This window comes from Anas platyrhynchos, chromosome 1 (assembly GCF_047663525.1).
Source record: "Anas platyrhynchos isolate ZD024472 breed Pekin duck chromosome 1, IASCAAS_PekinDuck_T2T, whole genome shotgun sequence".
In the NCBI taxonomy this organism is placed as follows: Eukaryota; Metazoa; Chordata; class Aves; order Anseriformes; family Anatidae; genus Anas; species Anas platyrhynchos.
The window spans coordinates 184,326,942-184,342,255 of record NC_092587.1 but is presented as its reverse complement, the minus strand read 5'-3'; the positions used below and the strand labels follow the sequence as shown (position 1 = coordinate 184,342,255).

The window sequence follows — 15,314 nt, the reverse complement described above, 5'->3', positions numbered from 1 at the left end:
CCAAGCACCACGTCCAACCTCTCCTTGAACACCCCCAGGGACGGTGACTCCACCACCTCCCTGGGCAACCCGTCCCCGTGCCTGACTGCTCTTTCTGAGGAGAAATGTCTCCTCATTGCCAACCTGAACCTCCCCTGGTGCAACTTGAGGCCATTCCCTCTGGTCCTATCGCTAGTTAAGTGCCAGAAGAGGCCGACCCCCAGCTCCCCACAGCTTCCTTACAGGCATTGCAGAGAGCAATGAGGCCTCCCCTGAGCCTCCTCTGCTCTAGACCAAACCCCCCCAGTTCCCTCAGCCGCTCCTCAAAGGACTTGCGCTCCAGTACCTCACCTCTGACAATGTTTTTCTTTCCCAAGCCTAGACACCCACCGTTACACAACAACCCCCTCACAACTTGTTTATTGTGGTCCTAGCCACACTCATTCGTGTTGCTAAAAACGATACGAAACACGACTGTTTTGAAGTCTTTATTGCCTGACTCCTTTCAACCATGCTGTCACCACGCACAGCATCTGACACAGCAGGCTGAAAACCTGCTCTTTCGATAGTTTTTCCGCGGTTCTCTCAGCGGACATCTCACGGAGCAGCGCCACAGCCGGCAGGGCCATCACGTCGTCCCCCCCCCTCCGGTGCCGGGCACAGCGCGCTCCCTCCCCGCTGCCCCCGGGCGGCGGCGGCAGGACCCAGGTGAGAGCGGGGCGCGGCTGAAGGAGGCGGGCAGGGCCGGCTGCCGCCGCCGACAGCCTCGGAGGGGCTGGGCGGAGGGAGGCCGGGCTCGGCTTGACAGGAGCGAGGGCGGGAGGCGAGGAGGGAGGCGAGGAAGGAGGCGCCGCCGGCTGCGCTCGCCGGGCGCGGGTGAGTGAGGGAGGGAGGGAGGCGGGAGGGAGGCAGCGGGTGCCCGCCCGTCCCCGCCGCCACCGGGCGGCTGAGGCGCGGTTCCCTTTTCATCCCCTCACCCTCAGCCCCCCGGGGAGCTTCCAGCGGGGTCCCCCCTGTGTAGCAGCCGCCTCCTTTATTGTCTCCCCGGCCCCACGAGCAGACAAAAGCCGCTCGGCGCCGACGCCCCACCTGCAGGGACCGCAGCCGCCCCCGGTGGGGGGGTGCCCCTCATGCCGCCGGGTCGGGGGGGACAGACGGACAGACAGACAGACGGCCCCACAGCGGCTGTGCGCCGGCAAAACTTATTTTTAGCTGCGCCTGCCGCCCCGATGTGGGTAAAAATAGCGTGGGTCTTGGGCTGGGAGGGGGAGAGAAAGTGATTTGGGAGGCCTCGGTGGTGGGTTTTTGGGTTTTGGGGGCGGGTTCGTGTAGTCGTTGTTAAATCTGGCGCTTCTGGTGTGTAAGGTGTTGGTTCAGGTGTCCTGAGCTGTCTTTCTAAGCGACCGGCTTGTTTGCTTACAAAAATAGGAACTCCACGTGTATAGCTGTTTTATTTTTAAAATGGAACAATATATATATATATATATTTGAGGGGAAAACAAATAAAGCAGTAGTACAGCCAGAGAACTACCGGTCAGGTAATATCCACAGGTATGTGCTGGTGCTTTTACTTTATCCTGAAAGCTTTAAGGTCACCCCTCTAAGGACAGGAGCGAAGGAGACCATCGCTTTGTCCTCATCCACAGCCGTGTCTTCAGAATGAGACACAAGGTCTCAGCCACAGATTATATATATATATTTAAACATATACATGCACACCTGATTAGTGTGTGCACGTGGGAAGCCTTTTGTAGGGTTACCTGAGGGGTTTTGAGCTGTAATTTTCTTCTGTACTGTCACTTCTGCTCAGAACATCGGCAGCGTGTTAGCGATGCAGGTAGGAGTGATAACAGGCAGTCTTGTTTATCGTCTTGTAAATTAGCCTTTTGATTTTTTTTTTAGCTACTGAGTTTCAGCTGATCATAGCGATAAAACGATTAGTTTTATTGAGCTAAATTATACCACTTCTGTCACAAAGGAAAATTTGGAGTTTTATTTTAAAACCGGCATAGATAACAGGAGACGTAGAGTGTAAATGAAAAAGTGTATATCCAATAGAAAAAGGAAATTTAAGAAAAAAGCTTGTATTTGTAGAATCACACTGTATTTCAGGTTGTAAAGGATGTTACCTACCTCTGGATGTTACCTACTCAAAGCAGGTCCAGTTGGATCAGGATGCTCTGGCCTTGCCAAGCTGAGTTTTGAGCACCTCCTGGGCTGGAGATTTGGAGATTCCAGCACCTTTCTGGTTGCAGTGGTGGTGCTGTTCAACCACCCTTTTGCTGGTTTGTTTTTTTCTTTATCTAGTGGCTATTTCCTGAGTTGGAGTTTGTTTCTTTCCTCCTGTCCAGTTGCCGGCACCTGGGCTGCATCTGTCTGTGGGTGATCATCGCCGTGTGCTTCTGTAGTCCCAGGAGCTCATAGAAAACATACCAGTGTTTTGGACCAATGTGCTGATAGCTTCATGACATCATTCTGAGTATAATTGCTAAATTTCATATTCATAAACAGGAAATTTACTCTTTCCAAATGTTTTTTTTCAACATTTCCTGTTTATTCGAATGTGGCCTATTGGTGTAGCCTATTAGTTCAATATTGATAAAGTAAACACCTTAACATCAATTAAGACTTTTTATTGTTTTCTTTTTTTTTAATCAAATAAACATCCCAAATTATCCACCTTTGTTTATCTATTTGCCTTGTGTTTGTTAACCTGCACGTGAGACAATTTGTTCCTAATTTTTGCTAGAGTCCCTTTACCATTAGCAGTGTCATAAAGTACAGTGGAATGACAAAGAGTCAACTCCTTTTAATGAAAGGAAAGCTTTTGACTGTAATCTTGACATAGATTTTCCTTGAGAAGGGGTGTGCTTTGAACAATGGAGCAGAACCTGTTATTACTAGGAAGTTGCCTTTGTACTAATACAGGCATTGTTTATTGCTCTAGAGAAGCCTTGGCTGATATTTATAGTGCTGTTGATGCAGTAAATGATGTGGGCACCTTCTTTGGTTCAGTGAAGAAGAAAAAAAAAAGTGGTTTTAGGCTGTGTGGAATAAAAATTGCCATGTTCTCTATCGTGACACATGACTGCCAAAATTGCTTGTTTCTTCATTTGCATAGATTCTTAGATGTTGCTGATAATATTTCAAGAGCAGTAGAATGTATTTGTGATGTGATTCATGGTGTGTCACTTCTGGACATGGCTGGGTAAAATTTCAAAACATTTGCTGCTTAATAGCAAATACTTCGGAATAGCTCGTACTTTTCCATTAGAGCCGCATCAAATAATTTATTAGAAGCAGTTTGAATGACAGGCTGCACTGAATTTGAGGATATTTGGATTGTTTGGTAAATAATTTAACTTACTTTTCCAGATAGCATCTGCCATTTTGTAATGACTGGAACACCTGACAGTTACGCTCATTGGCTTGCACTAATTACAGTGAGCTTCCACTTCAGGGAGAAATCACATCTGGGGGTGTATTGTTTTATATTGTTTGTATGTTTTGTTTTTCCTTTTCTTTTTGTTTTAGTCCTGCAATGCCTATGCAAGTATTAGTTATTCATGGCATGCATAAAACTCTTCTGTAGGCTCACCAAGCTCTGTGTTACATATTTGTGATTTGAAAATTTGCCACTGGCGGCATTTTAGGGCTTTTAAAATAATATTTTCTGTTTCCAAAGTGAACTGCTTAGTTTGTTTTCTCTGGTGTGTATGAATCTCCTGTTAGCAGGTCATTGTGGCAAAATAAACTAACTCATTCCTTGTTACATTCTGATAAAATAAAACTTTTGGGGAGGGTGTAAAAGCTTTATTTGATTTGACAGTATTAGAGAATGATTTGCATTGTCGCTAAGTTGGTTCATCTTGGACTGTTTGTTCAAAATCTTGGAAGGGGAGGCTTCACGTGTCTGCAAGCAGATGAGGACAGCAGTGATTCATATAACAATTTTCAGTCTGAATTTCGACAAGAACATAAAACTGGGAACGCACTTGTTAGACTCGTGAATGTTCTGCTTACCATAATGCGTGCAGAAAGCCTGTTGATCTCTTTAAAACGATTGTTATAGGAGAGGATTCTGTAATGCAGCTCAGAGAGTTTCAGCTTTTATGGGCCAGGACTGAGCTAAACTGAACCTGGGGTGTGTGACAATGACTAATAACAGATGCATCAGTGGGAACTATAAGAACAAATCTGCATCCCACATCCAAGGTGAACCTGATGCTTTTTAGTTTGGAGTTGGCTTAAAACCCAACTAAAAAAGTTTAAGGGCCTCTTCAGATGGTATGCATAATGATGATAATTTTGGACGTCCTTGTTGCTGATGTAATTAGGCAGCCTGTATCTAATGCTGCTTTGGGGGGCAGCAAATTTATGCCAGGTATTTGTTTGCTTACTTGTTTTTGATGCCAGACTGTTCACGAATTCAGGCCAAATTCACTGGAGTTTTTCCACTAAACTGAATGATTCGGGCTAATGTAACATTTGGGGAAAAAGAGGTCCTTCTGCCCACGTCTTGCCACTTGGAAATGCAGTGTTTCCGACACTAGCCTGGGTGTGAAACTGCCCGGCTTCAGATTCCCTTTCTGTTTGTGTTGGAGCAAGGTCTGGAAGAGAAGCTGCTTCTCAGATTCCCATTATCACCAATTTTTCAGATATTCCCAGCTTCTCCTGTGGAATTGGAGGTGCTTTTGTAATTATTATTTAACAAGTAGAGACTGTGTGGCTGCTTCCTAGTTAGGTCTTTTGTGTTGGGCATGGGAAACTTGTGAAGTTTGTGTTCCATCAGCTGTCCCAGGAAGTGTTCAAGTATTTTATTGTATACAAACAGCATCAAGAAGCACATCTATGATTCTATGATTCTATCTAAAATGACTCTCTAGCCTGATACTTAATAGTATCTTACTCCTGAGCTACTAGAGATCTTTATTCAGGAAAGACAGAGTAATGTATCGGCTTAACAGACAAGAAATCATTGTTAAAATGCAAACTGTTTCTGAATATTGCTCAATTCCAGTATCACGCTGAACAGGGGATGCTTATCTAACATTTATTCTTACAGTCCGTTTCTGAATAATCTTAAATTCCAGATGTTGGTATCTTCTGGTCAAATCACATTCTGTGTGATGTGACCATGTATTTATGAACGTGGTAGAGTGCTACCACTCAGTATTACTCAGTAAGTGCTACCTTTGAACCTGTGCATAGATTTCTTACGATATTGCTTAGGAATTTTTGCTGACTTTTCCAAATGTTACAGTTTTTGTGTGCAGCCCTGTGCAGGTTTTGAAAGGTTTACAGTTTGCTGGTGACATTCTGCAGTACCATCTACAGACTTCTGACAGGCTCCACACTAGCTTTGAGGACATGTATTTTTGAACTTTGATGGAAATCGCACAGTGTTGTTCCAAATAAGTGCTCCTGTGACTTCTGCATGAGGTGGGCTGGATGGTTTTGCGTTTCTTTTTTCCAGAAAGAAATCCATGGCTTACATACGTGTTCCAAACTGGCCTTGAAATGACTGCCATGGCTCCTGTGTGAAGATCAGCCTGTTGTAGACTGGAAATCAGTGGGCTGCTGTGCTAATCCCAAGGCAACCTCCACCCGTTTAAGTGTTTGGCTGCTAATATTTGTACCAATTGGTCATTAAAACCTGTTTTCCACAGAACACAGAGTGTTTTCAACTGGACTGCACGTTGTGTGCCCTACCAGCCATGTCACTGCTGCAGTCATCCATGGCAGGAGGCTGCCCTAGGTGTCAGTGTCAGTCTGGGGAAACAATGGGAAGTTTTGGTGACTGTACAATCCAAGGGGGTAAGAACTATATTTAAAATGTGGATTTCTCCACTGAAAATTGAAGTTTTCTTTCCTAATATTGCCTTGGTAATCATTGTTGATTTTTATTGACTTTTTTTTTCTATACGTTTTATCCATGTTGGCCAAAAAATGTCCTTAGGTGTTTTAAGCGGATGCCTGAAAACCTAGAAGTAAAAGTGTTTTATGTGTTCATTTTCACACTTCAGACTCAATTCTTGAAAATCTATAGTTAAAAGAAAAAATCTTACAACTCCTTTGTCTTATTTTTAAATGAGCTGGAACAATGTATGTTCCTGTGATGATATGAATGCTGTTGCTAAAGTCTGCAGAGTACAACCTTGTAGTATGTGGCAGAGCATTTTATTTCAACTACGTAAGAGCACAGATAATTAGAGTACTTTGAAAGGAGTTTAAATACATGTGCTAGTCTTCATTGCTGAATGAGTGAATGTTAGGATGCGTATTTATTTTATTCTTTGTGTCATAGTATGTGGTTTCTCTTGGAGCAGAAATTGCATCACCTCCAGACCAGGCCGTGACAGGGCACGCAAATGTGGTGTAGGAATCCACTCCTGAACATCCCTCCAGAGTCAGATGGGAGCTTTTCTCTTTGCTACGTATGAAAGGGAGTAAAGACATTCAGCAGTGCTGTATGGTATTGCTGTCTTCTGAATGAAATACTAGGTATATTTATTTAGCTAGTCATTGGTTTTCAAATACATGTTCTTTGCGTAATAGATCTGTGAAAAAGAACCTTATCTCAACTTGTGGAAGGCTTTGTTTGGGAATGGAGCACTACATCCACTGTAGGACTTTCACTGTGATCATTGTATCTACACCTGAGAAGCTACAGAAAAACAGCATAGCTGGGTTTTATGTTTTCACGGATGAAATCAGCTACTACATCTTTTTTATTACTAAATAGTTTCTTTCATCTGTCTCTATTAAAAACTAATTCCATATGAAAGCAAAAATAATTTGCATAGATGCTGTTGGGAAAAAATGCCGTGTACTTTTGTACTTCATATAAAAAAAAATAATACAAACTGAGGCTTTCAGAAAGGAAAGCAAGCTGACTTTCTACTATGATAAAAGACAGCTGACTTGTTGAGAGCGACAACCTTCCTGCTGCTGGCTGAGAGTTGTGCTGTTAACTTCTGTGAGTGTGGTGGAGTGCCACAAGTGATCCAGCAGTTAGTGTTGGCACTAAGGGTGAAACAGGGACCAGGTAACACCCCAAAGTATGTATGTATGTACGGTGGGGAATCCCATACGTCACTGTTTAATAAAGTAGTTCTAACAGGCTTTGCAGAACTTATCAATATCTGGTTTGTTTGTTTGTTTGGTCTCTCCCATGTGATGAGCTTTGACATGAGTCAAAGGAAAGCTGTATGCATTAACTTCATCAGAATTTGTTCTGAAATTGTTTGATTGGTCCTGATTAGTCCATAGGTGCACTTCCAATTTGGTTCCTATTAAGTGAGCATTTTCAGTACCTCAACATTCTACATTTTATATCCATAAAAAGCTGAATGGGTTGCTTCTTTGAGATCTTGACAGTAATGCTGCTCTGAAAGAGAGGCTATTGTGACAATTAAAAATTTTCATTAGACAATCTTTATTAGAAGATTTAGAATAAAAGCTATTAATATCATCTGCATTTTTCATATTATATTTGCCAGTTTCTTCTGGCTCCTGATTAACTGTGGTTGTTATCAATAACAAACCTGTCATCCTGTGAGGTCTGGAGCTATTAAAGCTCAGTTTTTTCATGAATTCTCATGAATTTCTTCTGAATTCTTACGGTTCATCTGATGATCATGATCAGTGGCTTTGCTGCACTGAAGGCATGGTAAAATTTCTCTCCATGTGTACTTTGCTGCTGTGTAATATGATGTGAATCCATGCTCCTGCCTGTTTCTCAGCTATCACATTTATTGGAGCTGTTCATCAGAAGTGTGTTCTCTACTTGGCTGTCTGTTTCCCTAAAGCATGCAGTAAGTTAATTGCATCTGAGGTCACTACTACTGGCAAAAATGGGTAGGATTTGCCAAGCAGTTGAAAACTATTGGGAGGGGAAGAGAGAGACATGTTCGCAGACCTCATGATCACATAAGCCTCTTAGCTTTAGCAAAGCAGACCTGAATTCTGCGTTTCAATTATTCTGCAACACTTGGGACCCTGATGCTCTCCTTAAGGAGATATATCTCAAAAAAAGAAAATTTTATGTGCATGAGAAGTTCAAAATGTGCCAAAACCAGATAATATTTCTTGAAATGCCTGTTATTAACAGGAGACTGCTAAAAACACTGGTCTATTTTTAATTAAATGTCTGACCCACATTTTTAAAAATGAGTTTTCTCCACAAATTCTAATTTTTCATGGATATTTCAAAAGCTGTAATAGCTACCATTTATTCGGGCAAGGCATTTTGATGAGTGTGTGTCTTGCAGCTTAATATCCTGATCCTGAAAATCTTTGCAAGAGTTTGTACGAGGAGTGTGCGGTCTCGCATGTGGGATTAGGGCATCTGTTGGAAAAAACAGCTTTAACGTACAGTACAAATACAAAGCTCCTGCAGTTTATTAAAAATACCCCAACACGGCGTTTGATTCAGTTTAATCAGGGAGGATATTTAGGAAACGTGTTTCAGGTTTTGGCCAGTTCCAGTGTCTTTTAGCCAGTTTTGTCTGGAAATCTTTTTATAGAAGTCATCTTGAAATTCATCCATACTTTGCGAATCGGGTATTGATTTTTCATTTGTTATGGGATGATTTCCTGTTTCTTCTAATTGCAGGAAGGATAATGGAATGGCATTTTCTGTCAATAATGATTAATGATAATTAAATCTTGGCAGCACTCAGAAGCGTGCTGTTGACATTGACATGCTGTACATCCTCAGCATTTCTGTCTTAAACTGTAAACGGGAGATGAGAGGGGAGGGCAAAATCCAGAAGCCAAATTGAAAAGGAAGGGCAAAGATCGTAAAAATAAACGGAATTTATAATTTAAGGAAAACTGATGGATTTATACAAAGGTATGTGATGGCGGTGGTAGGGATTTGGGTATAGAAGGGGTGGATGAAGAGCATAATAAGGGATGAAAGGGAAGAAATTAGCATCTAAGGGAGAAGAGGAATGGGGCCAGGCCTTTGGAAAATGAGTGTCCCAGTTGAAGTATGGCATATAACTAACTGTGTGCCTACCATTTTTAATATATTCTTCAAAAGAGTCCCTGTTATTCTAATTTATGTCAAACTGGCTTTCTGAATAGATTTTTACTATTCGTTGCATGATTTCTTCGCTGGAACTAATTTGCTGATTTTTAACTGTGATTTTTAACAGTGAGAGGTGGAACAAGGCCTTTCTGTCCCCCATAGGCTTAGGAAAGCCACGCTGCAGCAGTACTGCTTCCACAGGCTAAGTGTGGCAAGGAAATGGACTACGGCCATTTACACCAGTCTCACAAGGACACAGGCAGGTGCCCTTCAGGACAAAAATAGTTCTGTATTGCGCTTGCAGTTAATAAAATGCTTGCTAATGCCATCTCAGAAGGTAAAAATACATCATTTGTTTCCATTTTCTTGTACTCATCCAGTTTCTTGTATACTAGATGGAAAGCTGCCTACGTATTTAGCCCTGGCTGTTGTCCTTTGGGTCAGACTGAATGTTTTTTGGAAGGAGGAGAGGAGGGCAGTTGCCCTCAAGAAAGACAAGGTCCAACTGGAGCTGCTTTGGGGTGACCCCGAGAGCAGGAGGCAGGGGCAGAGCCAGCAACTTGTGGCCTTCCAGTACCTAAAGGGGCCGACAGGAAAGCTGGAGAGGGACTTTGTCCATTGGGTGTAGTGATAGGATATGGGGGAATGGCTTTAAACTAGCAGAGGGGAGGTTTAGATGAGATACTTGGAAGAAATTCTTCCCTCAGAGGGCAGTGAGGCCCTGGCACAGGCTTCCCAGAGAAGCTGTGGATGCCCCATCCCTGGAGGTGCTCAAGGCCAGGCTGGATGGGGCTTTGGGCAACCTGGGCTGGTGGGAGGTGTCCCTGCCCATGGCAGGGGTTGGAGTTAGATGATCTTTAAAGTCCCTTCCAACCCAAACCATCCTGTGATGCGATGTTTATGCAAATACCGATTTGTTACTGGTGTAATTTAGAAGAAGCTGAAGCTGTTCTAAGTGATTTGTAAGTCCCTAGGGTAGACTAAGTGGCGATTTTTCTCTTAGCAAGCCACTGGAGATTGGTCATTTGGAAGTAACATCCAGAGGAAACAGTTCCTGCATGGGTATCATGGCCATGGATTAATTTGGTTCTGAGCAAATATATTGCTAAACGTTCTTATCTTTGTCCTTAAGTAACAATAAAACTTCAGAGACTGAAGGCTGTGGTTTAGGGGCTTTCTTTCTCTTTTCTCCCCTCTCTCTCAGGCTTTCACATTAAACTGGGTGGGGAAACAAGACTGTTCATCTGAAGCCTGCACTAGGTTTCTGCTGTAAATGTTGGTGTAATTTATGCTAATACAAGGCCAAAATGAACCATCAAAAATAAACTGTTATCCCTGATAGATCGAACAGTATGCAAGGTTTGGTGTAAATACAGCTATTTAATATGATGACACGATTGTGTTGTGTTTTTTTTTTTTTTGCTTGCTTCCCACTTCTTTTTTGAGTGAATTAGCAATTTAAATTTATAAGCATATTTAAAGAGACCTCCTTTTTTATGCGTTGTTAATTACAAAACCAGAAAAGGTCAAGGTTCCTTTGGTTCCTGCCGTCACATTTGTCAGCGGAGGGAAGCATGCTGTGGGAAGGTTGTTGTAGCTGCCCTAAGCATTTAGGGCCTTTTCTCACTTAATAACACCCGCCTGGCAATTCACATGCTAATACCTAGCTTTGAGGTATATGCTGGGAGGGTCTAAGGTTCTCCTATCCACAAATGAGGCTCTGTTCCTTCAGCAGCCTGATTGTTTCCCATCCCTTGGGAGTATCCGCGTGCTGCCTGCAGGACCCTAGAACAACGTGAGTGATGAAGTCCCTGGTGGGACTTAGGTCACTGACTCCATCTGAGGAACAGCAGTGTTCACATGATGCCTGAAGCAATCTGCAATGTTACGACTCTTCCTCTAATTCCTGCTGCTGTGCTAAAGTGGAAGAAAAGAAGAAACGGCTGAGCTGGTTTTCTCTTATTTTCAAAGATTTAAATTGCATGAGGTGGTAATTTTTTTTTCCCCTCTGGGAGATGGAGAAGAGCAGATCCATCCTTAATGTGCCACACAAGCCATATTCGCGCAGTGCTGCGGCAGGCAGTTTTTATAGATGGCTTGTGGGACTGTGGAATTATTACAGCGTTGGTTAAAGTAGCTAAAAATTACAGATTAGCATTTTACTACATCATGAAAATTGTGTTTGAGAAAGGATGCAAAGGGAAGGATTAAATTGTTACTTATTGATAGGTATTGATATTGGTACTATGATATGATGCTGGGTAGAAAATTAGCATTAATTTGAAAAAATATTTGCAGATCATGTAGTACTTTGCTTAGTGGAATCTACAGAAGGTTCTGAATAAGTGTGTTGACAAATATTAGGAAGTAATCCTTAACAAAAGGAATACAATAAAATACATTGAGACATCAAAGTAAACATTCACTTGTTTTGATGGCTTACCAGATAATATAGACCTCCAATTTTATTGTATTTTTTCCTGACCCAACCATGTAAAGTAGTTGTCAGCAAAGACAGGAAGATGTGTGTTTATGTACAGCCACTTGCTGTCCAGAAAGAGAACAGAAATAGAAGTTGGAGAGTGGCAACAGTGCTAAGTGGGCTTTGGAAAACCTTCCATATAAAGCAAGGTTGAGAAGATTGGCACTTTTAAACTTTTTCCACTTTGAACTAGATGCAGAAGCTGGCCTTTGTGAGGAAAGGCAATTGTGTGTTCTGTCCACCCCTTTTAATGGAAGAGTGAAGCATGTAATGAGGTCAGAAAACCTCAAATATGTAAGAAGTTCTTTCTCCGCGGCGGGCGTGTAATTAGTTTGCGCAATTAACTGACAAAAATATCCGAGCGATGAGGAGATACTGGTATTTCTACAACAAAAGATTAGATGCTTCAATGTGACCTGTGCATGCAACACAGAAGCGACCTGAGGATTTCCGAAGTCCTTTCTGCTGTGCAATCCCTGTGCTTCACAACGCAGGCAAAGTAGATGGAGCGACTGCAAACTCACGCTTGCGATCAGGGCTGTCCACCGCCGAATTTCTTGCACCTTCTGTCAAGCCATCTGCCACAGGCTAATGAATAGCCGGCGTGCTGGATTAGATGAAGCACCAATATGAGCTGTTGCGATAGCTCCCGCCTTGCTGGCAGTGGGAGCTCTGTGGTTAATGAGGCGTCGAGTGAAATTGTTGAGGGCGGCGTGGCGAAGGGTTCTTGCTACGAGTGCCGCGCTGCCAGCTGCTGTTGAAAGAGGGGTGAAGAGCCCACTTAACCTCCCTCAAAATACTGAAGGAAAGTTCTTAAGTTGCTTTTTTTGTCCCAACAAGACCATGTGAAGTCCTGTAATTTCACTCATACAAGACCTGTGCCCTCCTCAGTTGACACCTGAGGACCAGGACTCACTACAGCATCTCAAGCAGCCCTAGACATGTGGGGGGTCAATTGAATCAAGCTCCTACTGGCTGTAAAATTGTTATAAAATATCCAAGCCAAATAATCCCATTACTTTCTGAAATAAGTCCTCAGAAATATCATGAAGAAAATACTGAAGTCAGAAACTTGATAGCATTAGATGCTTTTAATGAGACTGGAAGCATTATTAAATGAATTTTTAAGATAGAGGCTGCTGTACTGTAATTCTTTTAAAATTTGTCTTTATCTTCAATGTGGCTGGAAGGAGCAATCTCATTCAACATCACTGAGTGCATTAGGCTTTAATATCAATTTGGGCTGGATCCAGTCTGTTATGACAAGTAACCTTCCAGATCAAAAACATCTTAAAAGTTGGAACGTTCTCCTATCTATCTTTGAATAGATAGCAATGCCATTTTTAATTAAGTCTGAGCTATTTCATTTTGATTTAACTTCCATTTCATCTTAGCAGGCAGAATCCGGCGGTGCTGCATCCAGTTACTGTCTAACCTTTTCTTCTTTGTTTTCAGTTCACAAAGTTTGTAAACAATTCGTATGTTAATGTGCATAGTGCGGATGGTGGCAGGGCAGAGAGGTGAGAGGGTGGTGGTGATTTCTTTAAATCAGATTAATCGAGGTTTCTCTTTTGACTATTGTAGAAAAATTTGCTTTAGCTTGCTTTATTTGATCTCAAATTTGTAAATATCAGGACTCAAATACTACTCTACAACTGAAGGAAAAGAATGCCAACGGTGAGTCTCCACCATGCTCTGTACGATTCAGAAAGCCTTCTGGATTTTGGTGCTGGTCAGATGGAAGAATCTTTTAAATGGGGAAGTAATCCTTTCTGGCATAGTCTTGTTGTTAATATTCATCATAGGAGTTTCTCCACTTAGTCAAAAAGGCTAGCTGGGAGTGACAGTGAGAGAGAACAAACAGCATTTTTAACCTAACAACATCAAATTCCCAAGTTTGTTCAAGGGAAGATGTTTCAAGTGGCAGTTGGTTTTATTTGTTGTTACTTCAAATAAGCATTTTATTCTCTAAGGAATTATTTTTTCCTTTTTTTAAAATTAAATCAATCTGTTTTCTGATGGGTCTTGCCAATAAGGTCTCATTTCAAGACGTCAATAGTCTTCGGTACTTCCAGCAGAAATTTGTTAGGGTTATCAAATTATAACGGTAAAGTTATAATTCCTGTAGGTGAGCTAACGCTCTTCTCCTTTTGGATCAAAGCTGGTGCAGAATTTTAAACAATGGCAAGTTCAAACTCTGAAACTCATTGCTGAGGAGAGCAATGAGGCTTTGGGTCCGAGCAGGAGCAGAGAAGCTGAAGGGAGGTCTGAGCACAGCCCTGGTGCCCTCCCTTGCTGGCCTGGCAGCTTGTGTGTGTGGAGGGAAGTGTGGGGTACTCAGGGCCGATAGTTTTATATCTATCTATCAGGGTAGTTTTATATCTATCTACGGAAAACTGTGGTTAACTGAGCACATTGTGAGTCTGGATCACTGGGGATGACTCAAAACATGATAGGGAGGTGTGGTGACCTTGTCACTGATGGATGGGAAAAGATATTTTGAAAAGTGTAACTGCATGCGTTTCTCAGGGGTGTCTGAGGCTGCAGCTTTCTCAGGCAGGACATTAACATCAGCCTTTACTGAGAGCTTAAGATAAGGCAATTTTCTGTGTTTGAGCCTGATTGTTAGAGACCAGCAGGATGCGGTTGCTCTGCAGGAGAACGTGAGCCAGCAGCCAAGGATGACAGCAAAGAGAGTAGTCCCACATTACCCAAGCAAGAAGAGGGTTGTAGTGTGGTGATGGTATCCAGTGGCAGCCAACAGATCAGCTTCACAGAGTCACAGAAGGGCTGAGGCTGGCAGGGCCCCTGGAGGCCCCTGGTGCCCCCCTGCCCAAGCAGGGACACCCAGAGCAGGCTGCCGAGGCCCACGTCCAGGCGGCTTTTGGAGCTCCCCAAGGAGGAGACCCCACAGCCTCTCTGGGCAGCCTGTGCCAGGGCTCCGTCACCCGCCCAGCACAGCAGTGCTGCCTGGTGCTCAGAGGGAGCCTCCTGGGTGCCCGGCTGTGCCCATGGCCTCCTGTCCTGGCACTGGGCACCACTGAGCAGAGCCTGGCTCCGCCCTCTCTGCACCCTCCTCTCAGGGTTTTAGGGACATGGAGGAGATCCCCCTGAGCCTCCTCTTCTCCAGGCTGAGCAGCCCCAGCTCTCCCAGCCTCTGCTCACAGCAGGAATGCTCCAGTGCCTGCATCATCTTCGTGACCCAACATTTCGCTCCCCCCAGTGTGCCCAGGTCTCTCTTGTATGGAGGGGCCCAGAACAGGTCTGTCCATAATCACAAAGCAGGTCCAGGATCAAGCCAGCAGGACAGAGGCAGCAGCACACCTGGCCAGGCCCATGCACATGTGCAGCGTGAGGAGAAGGTGCATCCCTGTGAGGCTCCACAGGTGGCTCTGGAGGAAGGAGCAGCACAAGGAAGCCTCTGTGAGTTCAGCTCCATCCCAGGAGGACAACAGGAACCCGCTCAGTACAAGCCTGGTTATTCCTGCTTTCAAGAGGCAGGAGTCCACTCGTGATCACAGCAGACCCAAAGGGAAAATTTACTGAAGCCTGCAGATCTACAGAGGACAGCGGGGTCTTAGCCAAGCATGAACCACTAATAATTTTTCTTTCTAAATAATATCCATTCTTTGGCAACGTCCTGTAATTTCTGCTTTTTACGGTTGTTTTTTTTTTTGGTCTGATAGTTCTTTTGGAAAAATGAATTCCACCTTTTTTACTTTTAACCAGGGTGAGGGCCGTTACTGGCTAAGGAACATATCACACAGGTTGTTGAAATTACAAAGAATAATGACAGAGTGATATGGCCTTTCCCAA

At 43.4% G+C, this 15,314-nt stretch overlaps 1 protein-coding gene across 3 annotated transcripts in view; it reads left to right on the top strand.

Annotated features, from left to right (window-relative positions):
• Positions 1-727: 727 nt before the first annotated feature.
• The window catches only part of FRY (FRY microtubule binding protein), a 234,580-nt gene continuing 219,993 nt past the window's right edge, over positions 728-15,314 (top strand). For 2 of the 3 annotated variants that reach the window (XM_072032630.1, XM_072032633.1), the window contains exon 1: positions 728-855. The gene's annotated coding sequence lies outside the window, so the exon portion shown is untranslated. Of the gene's footprint in view, positions 856-1,192; positions 1,211-15,314 lie in introns of those variants that run through there. The other variant, XM_072032632.1, reaches the window with a different exon arrangement.